The sequence below is a fragment of the Amborella trichopoda genome, chromosome 2, assembly GCF_054954075.1.
Source record: "Amborella trichopoda isolate Santa Cruz 75 chromosome 2, AtrichopodaSantaCruz75HAP2 v2.0, whole genome shotgun sequence".
Classification (NCBI taxonomy): domain Eukaryota; kingdom Viridiplantae; phylum Streptophyta; class Magnoliopsida; order Amborellales; family Amborellaceae; genus Amborella; species Amborella trichopoda.
In genome coordinates this window covers 41,521,482-41,533,938 of record NC_142337.1, presented here as the reverse complement: position 1 = coordinate 41,533,938, position 12,457 = coordinate 41,521,482, and positions in this window count along the sequence as shown.

Here is a 12,457-nt window from a genome sequence, read left to right as displayed (position 1 = left end):
ACTTGTAGAAGTATAAGTACTATTAGTACTACTCGTAGTAGTAAGTACTACTAGTAATACTAGCACTACTAATACATACTACTACTACTACTAGTACATACTAGTATGTAGTACTAATACTCCAAGTATGTATTCTAGTACATACTTGTACTACATACTGTAAGTACAATTAGTACTAGTATGTACTACTAGTAGAATTAGTACTTCTAGTACTAGTAATAATACTACTAGTATTGGTACTAATACTACTAGTATGTACTGCTAGAACATACTAGTAGTGCATGTAGAACTTGCTCTGCTAGTACTACTAGTAGTAGTATGTACTACTAGTAATAGTTTGTACTACTAGTAATACTCGTACTACTTGTAGGAATACTTGTACTAGCAGTAGTAGTAGTTGTAGTATTATGTACTAGTACGGGTAGTATATATTAGTATGTACTACTCTTCTATACTACTAGTAGTACTACTACCGGTAGTTGAAGTACTCGTACTACTCGTAGTAGTACAAGTACTACTAGTACTACTCGTAGAAGTAAGTGCTACCAGTAATACTAGCACTACTAGTACATACTACTTTTACTATTAAGACATACTAGTATGTACTACTAATACTCCAAGTATGTATTCTAGTACAAACTTGTAGTACATACTAATACTACTAGTATGTACTGCTAGTACTACTAGTAGTACATGTAGAACTAGTTCTACTAGTATTACTAGCAGTAGTATGTACTACTAGTAATACTCATACTACTCGTAGTAGTACTAATACTACTAGTACTACTCGTAGTAGTAAGTACTACTAGTAATACTAGCACTAGTAATACATACTAGTACTAGTAACACTACTAGTCGTGCTAATACTAGTAGTACATACTACTAGTACATAATAGTACTTTTAATACTAGTACTAGTAGTACATACTAGTATATACTACTAGTAATACTAGTATTAGCAGCAGTAGTAGTAGTAGTATTATTATGTACTAGTACTGGTAGTATATATTAGTATGTACTCGTAGTCGTATTATTATGTACTAATACTGATAGTATATATTAGTATGTACTACTTGTCTAAACTACTAGTATGTACTAATATGATGTACTAGTAGTAGTTGTACTAGTACATACTACTAGTACTACTACTAGTACTACTACTAGTACATGTACTACTACTACCAGTAGTTGTAGTACTCATACTTCTCGTAGTAGTACAAGTACTACTCGTTGTAGTACAAGTACTATTAGTACTACTCGTAGTAATAAGTACTACTTGTAATACTAGCACTACTAGTACATTCTACTACTAGTACATATTAGTATATACTTCTAAAACTTCAAGTATGTATACTAGTACATACTACTACTAGTACATATTAGTATATACTACTAAAACTCCAAGTATGTATACTAGTACATACTTGTAGTACATCCTAGTAAGTACTTTTAATACTAGTATGTACTACTAGTAGAATTAGTACTTCTAGTACTAGTACTAATTTTATTAGTAAGTACTAGTAGTTATACTAGCACTACTAGTACATACTAGTACTAGTAACACTACTGGTGCAAGTATGTACTAGTAGTACATACTACTAATACATAATAGTACTACTTATACTAGTACTAGTAGTACATACTAATAATACTAGTACTAGCAATTGCTAAAAATATTTGTAGTAGTAGTAGTTGTACTGGTACGTGGACTACCACTACTCGTAGTTGTAGTATTCGAACTACTAGTAGTAGTACAAGTACTACGAGTACTACTCGTAGTAGTACATGACTACTATTACTACTTGTAGTAGTAAGTACTACTAGTAATACTAGCTCTACTAGTACATACTTGTACTAGTAACACTTTTAGTACTAGTATGTACTAGTAGTGTTAGTACTAATAATACATACTACTAGTGCATAATAGTACTACTAATACTAGTACTGTAATACATCCTAATATGTACTACTAGTAATACTTGTAATAGCAGCAGTACTAGTAGTAGTAATATTATTTACTAGTACGGGTAGTATATATTAGTATGTACTACTTATCAATACTACTAGTACAACTGGTATTAACTAATAATATGTACTAGTAGTACATACTAGTAGTAGTAGTAGTAGTACGTACTAGTAGTGTTAGTATTATTAGTAGTACTTACTACTACGAGAGTACTGGCACTATTACGAGTTGCACTAGTAGTACTCGTACTACTTTGAGTTGTACGAGTACTACTACTAGTGATAGTAGTAGTACAGGTATTAGTAGTAGTACTAATAGTTGTACTAGTAGTATGTTCTAGTACAACTACTATTAGTACATATTATTAGTACATACTAGTAGTACTAGTAGTATAGACAAGTAGTACATACTAATATATACTACCCGTACTAGTACATAATATTACTACTACAAGTACTATTGCGAGTACTAGTATTACTAGTAGTACATACTAGTATATACTACTAGCCTTAGTATTAATAGTACTATTATGTACTAGTAGTATGTACTACTAGTACTAGCATTACTAGTACATACTAGTACTAGTAGTGCTATTAGGACTAGTATGTACTAGTAGTGCTAGTATTTCTAGTAGTACTTACTACTGCGAGTAGTCCTAGTAAAACTAGTTCTATATGTACTACTAGTATGTACTAGCAGTACATACTAGTTATATTAGTACAGTGCTAGAATTGCTTATTCTACTAGTAGTACATACTAGTATTAATAGTACTTATTAGTATGTACTACAAGTATGTACTAGAATACATACTTTGAGCATTAATAGTACATACTAGTATGTACTAGTAGTGCTAATATTACTAGTAGTACTTACTACTACGAGTAGTACTTGTACTACTACGAGTAGCACTAGTAGTACAACGATTAGTACAAGTACTACTACTAGTAGTAGTGCTAGTAGTATGTACTAGTACAACTACTACAAGTACATATTATTAATACATACTAGTAGTATTAGTAGAATAGACAAGTAGTACATACTAATATATACTAGTAGGAGTAGTAGTTGTATGTACTAGTAATGCTAGTGTTACTAGTAGTATTTACTACTACGAGTAGTACTTGTAGTACTTGTACTACTACGAGTAGTACTAGTAGTACTTCTACTACTACGAGTAGTACTATTAGTACTTGTACTACTATGAATAGTACAAGTACTACAAATACTGGTAGTAGTAGTACACACTATTACTACATACCAGTTGTACTAGTAGAATAAACAAGTAGTACATACTAATATATACTAGCCGTACTAGTACATATTATTACTACTAGTACTACTGCTAGTACTACTGCTAGTACTAGTATTACTAGTAGTACTTACTAGTATGTACTACTAGTATATGTATTAGTAGTACTATTATGTACTAGCAGTATGTACTAGTAGTACTAGCACTACTAGTACATACTAATACTCGTAGTGTTACTAGTACTAGTAAGTACTAGTAGTACTAGTAAGTACTAGTAGTACTAGTAATACTAGTAGTACTTACTACTACGAGTAGTACTAGTAGTACTTATTACTACGAGTAGTACAAGTATTACTAGTAGTACATAAGACTACTAGTAGTACTAGTTCTATCTGTACTACTAGTATGTACTAGCAGTATTACTAGTAGTATTAGTACTAATACTAGTAATATTAGTACTAGTACTAGAAGTAATAATTCTACTAGTAGTAGTAGTATGTACTAGTAGTATTAGTATTACTAGTAGTACTTACTACTATGAGTAGTAATATTAGTACTTGTACTACTACGAGTAGTACTAGTAGTACAACTATTAATAGTAGTATTACTAGTAGTATGTACTAGTACAACTACAATTAGTACATATTATTAGTACATACTAGTAGATCTAGTAGTATAGACAAGTAGTACATACTAATATATACTATCCGTACTAGTTCATAATATTACTACTACTAGTACTACTGCTAGTAGTACATACTAGTATGTACTATTAGTATTAGTATTAGTAGTACTATTATGTAGTAGTTGTATATACTATTAGTTCTAGAACTACTTGTACATACTAGTACTAGTAGTGTTACTAGTACTAGTACTAGTAGTGTTACTAGTTTTAGTATGTACCAATAGTGCTAGTGTTACTAGTAGTACTTACTACTACGAGTAGTACTAGTAGTACTTGTACTACTACGAGTCGTACGAGTAATACTGGTACTACATACTACTACTAGTAGTACGAGTAGAACTAGTTCTACATGTACTACTAGTATGTACTAGTAGTACATACTAGTAGTAGTACTACGAATACTAGTAGTATTAGTACTAGTCCTAGAAGTACTAATTCTACTAGTAGTACATACTAGTTCTAATAGTACTTACTTGTATGTACTACAAGTATGTACTTAAATAAATATTTGTAGCATTAGTAGTACATACTAGTATGTACTAGTAGTAGTAGTATGTATTAGTTGTGCTAATTGTACTTACTACTATGAGTAGTACTAGTAGTAGTTGTACTACTACGAGTAGTACGAGTACTACAACTACTGGTAGTAGTAGTACATGTACTAGTAGTAGTACGAATGGTATGTACTAGTACATATTATTAGTACATACTAGTAGTACTAGTAGTATAGACAAGTAATACATACTAATATGTACTACCCGTACTAGTACATATAATTACTACTACTAGTAGTACTAGAATTACTAGTACATACTAGTAGTATTAGTTCCAGTACTAATAGTACTTACTAGCCTATACTACAAGTATGTACTAGAATACGTACTTGGAGTATTAGTACTACATACTAGTACGTATTAGTAGTAGTAATAGTAGTAGTAGTATGTACTAGTAATACTAGTATTACTAGTAGTACTTACTACTACGAGTAGTACTAGTAGTACTTGTACTTCTATGAGTAGTACTAGTAGTACTTGTACTACTACCAGTAGTACCAGTACTACAACTACTGGTAGTACTAGAAGTCTAAATTCTACTAGTAGTACATACTAGTAAGTACTATTAGTACTAGTATGTACTACTAGTATTAGTACTAGTACTAAAAGTTCTAATTCTACTAGTACGACATACTAGTACTAATAGTACTTACTAGTATGTACTAGAAGTATGTACTAGTACACATACTTGGAGTATTAGTAGTACATACTATTATGTACTAGTAGTAGTAGTAGTAGTATGTACTAGTAGTGCTAGTATTACTAGTAGTACTTACTACTACGAGTAGTCTTAGTAGTACTTGTACTACTACGAATAGTTGTACAAGTACTACAACTACTGGTAGTAGTAGTACATGTACTAATAGTAATACTAGTAGTATGTACTAGTACAACTACTACTAGTACATATTATTAGTACATACTAGTAGTACTAATAGTATAGACAAGTAGTACATACAAATATATACTACACATACTAGTACATAATATTACTACTACTAGTTTAACTGCTAGTACTAGTATTACTAATAGTACATACTAGTATGTACTACTAGTACTAGCAAGTATTAGACTATGAGTGTTATTAGTACTAGTTTGTACTAGTAGTGCTTGAATTACTAGTAGTACGTACTACTACGAGTTGTATTAGTAGTACTTATACTACTAGTAGTACTAGTAGTATTTGTACTACTACGAGTAGTACGAGTATTACTAGTAGTAGATACTACAATTAGTTGTACTAGTAGAACTAGTTCAACATGTACTACTTGTATGTACTAGCAGTACATACTAGTAGTATTAGTACTAATACTTGTAATATTAGTACTATTATTTGAAGTACTAATTCTACTAGTAGTACACACTAGTACTAATAGTACTTACTAGTATGTACTACAAGTATGTACTGGAATACATACTTGGAGTATTAGTAGTACATACTAGTATGTACTACAAGTATGTACCGGAATACATACTTGGAGTATTAGTGGTACATAATAGTATGTACTAGTAGTAGTAGTAGTAGTATGTACTAGTAGTGATGGTTTTTTTAGTAGTACATACTAGTATGTACTAGTAGTAGTCGTAGTATGTACTAGTAGTGCTAGTATTACTAGTAGTACTTACTACTACGAGTAGTACTTGTATTATTTCTCCTACTACGAGTAGTATTAATAGTACAGGTACTACTACGAGTAATACGAGTATTACAACTACTGGTAGTAATAGTACTTGTACTAGTTCTAGTACTAGTAGTATGTACTAGTACAACTACTTCTACTACATATTATTAGTACATACTAGTAGTATAGACAAGTAGTACATACTAATATATACTACCCATACTAGTACATAATAATACGACTACTAGTACATACTAATATATACTACAGTACTAGTACATAGTAATACTACTACTACTACTGCTGCTAGTACTAGTATTACTAGTAGTACGTACTAGTACTAGTATTAGAAGTACTATTATGTACTCGTAGTATGTACTACTAGTACTAGTACGACTAGTAGAAACTAGTATTAGTAGTGTTACTAGTACTAGTATGTACTACTATTGTTAGTATTACTAGTAGTACTTACTAGTATTAGTAGTACTATTACGTACTAGTAGTATGTACTAGCACTACTAATACATACTAGTACTAGTATACTAATACTATTACTAGTACTAGTATGTACTAATAGTGCTAGTTTTATTAGTAGCACTTACTATTATGAGTAGTAGTATTAGTAGTACTAGTAGTACTTGTACTACTACGAGTAGTACGAGTATTGCTAGTAGTACATACTACTACTAGTAGTACTAGTAGAACTAGTTTTACATGTACTATTAGTATGTACTTGCAATACATACTAGTAGTATTAGTATTAGTAGTACATACTAGTATGTACTACTAGTAGTAGTAGTATGTACTAGTTGTGCTAGTATTACTAGTAGTATATACTACTACGAGTAGTAATAGTTGTACTTGTAGTAATACGAGTAATACTAGTAGTACTTGTACTGCTACGTGTAGTATGAGTACTACAACTACTGGTAGTGGTAGTACATGTAATAGTAGTAGTACTAGTAGTATGTATTAGTACAACTACTACTAGTACATATTATTAGTACATACTAGTAGTACTAGTAGTATAACACGACTAGTACATACTAATACTAGTACTAGTATGTACTAGTAGTTCTAGTATAACTAGTAGTACTTACTACTATGAGTAGTACTAGTAGAACTTGTACTACTACGAGTAATACTAGTAGTACTTGTACTACTATGAGTAGTACGCGTATTATTAGTAGTACAAACTACTACTAGTTGTATTAGTAGAACTAGTTCTACATGTACTACTAGTATGTACTAGCAGTATATACTAGTAGTATTCGTACTATTACAAGTAGTATTAGTACTAGTACTAGAAGTACTAATTCTACTAGTTGTGCATATTAGTACTTTCTAGTTTGTAATACAAGTATGTACTGGAATACATACTTGGAGTATTAGTAGTACATACTGGTATGTACTAGTAGTAGTAGTAGTAATATGTACTTGTAGTGTTAGTATTACTAGTCGTACTTACTACTACGAGTAGTATTAGTAGTACTTGTACTACTATGAGTAATACTAGTAGTACTTGTATTACTACAAGTAGTACGAGACTAATATATACTACTGGTACTAGTACATACTAATATATACTACCCGTACTAGTAAACAATATTACTACTACTAGTACAACCACTAGTACTAGTATTCCTAGTAGTACATATTAGTATGTACTAGTAGTACAAGCACTACTAGTAAATACTAGACTATGAGTGTTACTAGTACTAGTACGTACTAGTAGTGCTAGTATTACGAGTAGTACTTACTACTACGAGTAGTACTTGTAGTACTTGTACTACTAGTAGTACTTGTACTACTACGAGTAGTACGAATATTACTAGTAGTACATAATACTATCAGTAGTACAAGTAGAACTAGTTCTACATGTACTACTTGTAGTACTAGTAGTATTAGTACTAATACTACTGGTATTCGTAATAGAACTAGAAGTACTAATTCTACTAATAGTACATACTAGTACTAATAGTACTTACTAATATGTACTACAAGTATGTACTAAAATACATACTTGGAGTATTAGTAGTACATACTAGTATGTATTAGTAGTAGTTGTAGTAGTATGTACTGGTAGTGCTAGTATTACTAGAAGTACTTACTACTACGGGTAGTACTAGTAGTACTGGTACTACTACGAGTAGTACTAGTAGTAGAATTAGTAGTATTAGTAGTAGTACTAGAAGTACTAATTCTACTAGTAGTACATACTAGTACTAATAGTACCTACTAGTATGTACTACAAGTATGTACTATAATACATACTTGGAGTGTTAGTAGTACATACTAGTACGTACTAACAGTAGTAGTAGTAGTATGTACTAGTAGTGCTAGTAGTACTAGTAGTACTAGTAGTACTTGTACTACTACGAGTAGTACTAGTAGTACTTGTACTACTACGAGTAGTACTAGTAGTACTGGTACTACTACGAGTAGTACGAGTACTACAACTACTGGTAGTAGTAATACATAAACTAGTAGTAGTACTAGTAGTATGTACTAGTACAACTACTACTAGTACGTATTATTAGTACATACTAGTAGTAGTACGAGTATTACAACTGTAGATAGTAGTAGTTCATGTACAAACTAGTAGTATTAGTGCTAATACTAGTAGTATTAGTACTAGTACTAGAAGTACTAATTCTACTAGTAGTACATACTAGTACTAATAGTACGTACTAGTATGTACTATAAGTACGTATAAGAATACATAGTTGGAGTATTAGTAGTACATACAAGTATGTACTAGTAGTAATAGTAGTAGTATGTACTAGTAGAGCAAATATTACGATTAGTACTTACTACTACGAGTAGTACTAGTAGTACTTGTACTAATACGAATAGTACTAATAGTAATTGTACTACTATTAGTAATACGAGTACTACAACTAAAGATAGTAGTAGTTCATGTACAGTAGTACTAGTAGTATGTACTAGTACAACTACTACAAGTACATATTATTAGTACATACTTGTAGTACTAGTAGTATAAACAAGTAGTACATACTAATATATACTACCTGTATTAGTACGAAATATTACTACTACTAGTATTTGTAGTGCTATTATGTACTAGTAGTATGTACTACTAGTACTAGCACTACTAGTACATACTAGTACTAGTAGTGTTACTAGTACTATTATGTACTTGGAGTGCAAGTATTACTAGTAGTACTTACTACTACGAGTAGTACTTGTACTACTACGAGTAGTACTAATAGTACTTGCACTACTACGAGTAGTACGAGTATTACTAGTAGTACGTTCTACTACTAGTAGTGCATACTACTACAAATAGTATTAGTAGAACTAGTTCTACATGTATTACTAGTATGTACTAGCAGTACATACTAGTAGTATTTGTATTAATTCTAGTAGTATTAGTACTAGTACTAGAAGTAATTCTACTAGTAGTACATACTAGTACTAATAGTACTTATTAGTATGTAATACAAGTATGTACTAGAATACATATATGGAGTATTAGTAGTATATACTAGTATGTACTAGTAGTAGTAGTAGTATGTACTAGTAGTGCTAGTATTACTAGTAGTACTTACTACTACTTGTAGTACTAGTAGTACTTACTACTACTTGTAGTACTAGTAGTACTTGTACTACTACGAGTAGTACTAGTAGTACTTGTACTACTACGGGTAGTACTAGTAGTACTTGTACTACTACGAGTAGTACTAGTAGTACTTGTACTACTACGAGTAGTACGAGTACTACAACTACTGGTAGTAGTAGTACATGTACTAGTAGTAGTACTAGTAGTATGTACTAGTACAACTACTACTAGTACGTATTATTAGTACATACTAGTAGTACTAATAGTATAGACAAGTAGTACATACTAATATATACTACCTGTACTAGTACATAATTTTACTGCTACTAGTACGACTACTAGTACTAGTATTACTTGTAGGACATACTAGTATGTATTACTAGTACTAGTATTAGTAGTTCTAGTATGTACTAGTAGTGTTACTGTACTAGTATGTACTAGTAGTCCTAGTATTACTAGTAGTCCTTACTACTACAAGTGGTACTATTAGTACTTATACTACTACGAGTAGTACTAGTAGTACTTGTACGTAGTAGTACTAGTAGTACTTGTACTACTACGAGTAGTACGCGTATTACTAGTAGTACTTACTACTACTAGTAGTACTAGTAGAACTAGTTCTACATGTACTATTAGTATGTACTAACAGTACATACTAGTAGTATTAGTACTAGTACTAGAAGTACTAATTCTACTAGTAGTACATACTAGTACTAATAGTACTTAGTAGTATGTACTAGAGTACATACTTGGAGTATTTGTAGTATATACTAGTATGTACTAGTAGTAGTAGTATGTACTAGTAGTGCTAGTAATACTAGTAGTACTTACTATTACGAGTAGTACTTGTAGTACTTGTAGTACTACGAGTAGTACTAGTAGTACTTATCTACTACGAGTAGTGCGAGTACTACAACTACTGGCAGTAGTAGAACATGTACTAGTCGTAGTACTAGTAGTTTATACTAGTACAACTACTACTTGTACAACTACTGCTAGTACATATTATTAGTACATACTAGTAGTACTAGTAGTATAGACAAATAGTACATACTAATATATACTACCATTACTAGTACATAATATTACTACTACTAGTACTACTACTAGTACTAGTATTACTCGTAGTACATACTACATTGATCATGCCACTACGATCACGGGCACCAAACGTAGCTTGATTTGATGGCCAAACGAAGTTTTTGCAAGTTTCGAATTTTTGTCTGAATCAAGGATTTACATGACGAAATTTACAGTCTGTTCCTCAGCTTTGTGTGCAGAATCCGAGTGTTAATCATGTACGGGATTCGAGTCAGAGATGCCCCGAGATCTTACGCCCACAATGGGAATTAGTCTTTATCACAAGTGGCGTGATCTGGCCACTCGAGCAAGGCACGATGCAACTGACTTTCCTTTACTTTTTTCACTGATCAACAACTTCTCTCTAGCTTTTCTTGCTGCTTGGGTATCGTCACAGGGACGTGCCACATATCGAATTGCTCGTCTTGACTAGAAGAACGTGCTCACCAAATTTGAGCATGATTCAACTTATAACGAATGACATATGAGCATCAAACATCACTAGTCATGACAGTCCCTTCAATGGTGAACAGGGTGGCCGCACAGGAATAGCGTACGGCTTCTCATGTTTCACTCCTTCTCCTATAACTTATTCCTGGAATGTCCATTTGAGCTGAAACTTGACCCTTAGGGGTTTCAACCATGCCTGATCCACTGATGATGGTCCCACAACAATTTGAGATGTTGAAAATGTTGCTCTAGTCTCAATAGGAGTCCGTTTTAGGGTGTTAGAGGCTGATTCTGCTGAAATTGTTCCTTAGACTGTACTGTCTTAAACATGTTGGAATGTAACAAAACTTGACAGGAGATTCTTGAGAGACCTCATGAAGATCTTGGCTAGTTCTGGGGCTGTTCTAAGACTATTAGAGTTTCCACTACACTACTCAGTGATCACTGCCCAGAAGTCACGATCCCAATACCATCAAGAACTGGTCCTCATAAGGTCTGAGTACAAGGCTCGAGTCTTGGCAGGTCATGCTAAGTCCCTTCAGACCGACTTGCTATGCACTACTCGCTGACCCTGACCGTCCACTACTCCACCTGGCTCTAACCTCCTAGAAGAAATGATCAGTGTCATGGTGACTAATGAGCCGAACAATTCCTAAGAAGGATCGATGAGCAGGTTCGAGGTAATGATGCAGTCCATCCTCGAAAAGATGGAATGTCTAGAAGCCTTCAGGTCCCTTCTTCTCACCATGAGACCTAGTCTCCGTCTGAGGAGGACACAGTTGCCAGGAAAACTCTCCAACCGGTCTCCCAAGATAGCTTTCCTACACATGGCGTTTCCCAAACCGACATAGATGCCATGGCTGTTCATAGTCTCAAGAACAAGGTCCTAGACATGTAAGAGGCGCTGCTCTACTAGAAGTCATACCCCTTGTACATTGACCAAGTACCATTTCCCCTCAACTATCAAAAGGGAAGCTCCCCCTATTTAATGGTTCTACGTCCACGCACTAGCATACTACTCACTTCCATGCGGCTTGTCGAGAGGCGGCAACTAACGGGCAACTCATCCTTCGTTAGTTTGTTGAGACTCTCGAAGAGCCAGCCTTCTAGTTGTATGCTCGGCTGCCTCCAAACTCAGGGCACACATGGCAGGAAATGAAGCAGTTGCTTTATCAATGCTTCTATGAAGTCTAAAGAAATGTAAAAACCATCGAGTTGCTCACTTTAACTCAGGACCGTAGTGAACCAGTTGATAAGTTCATCACCCA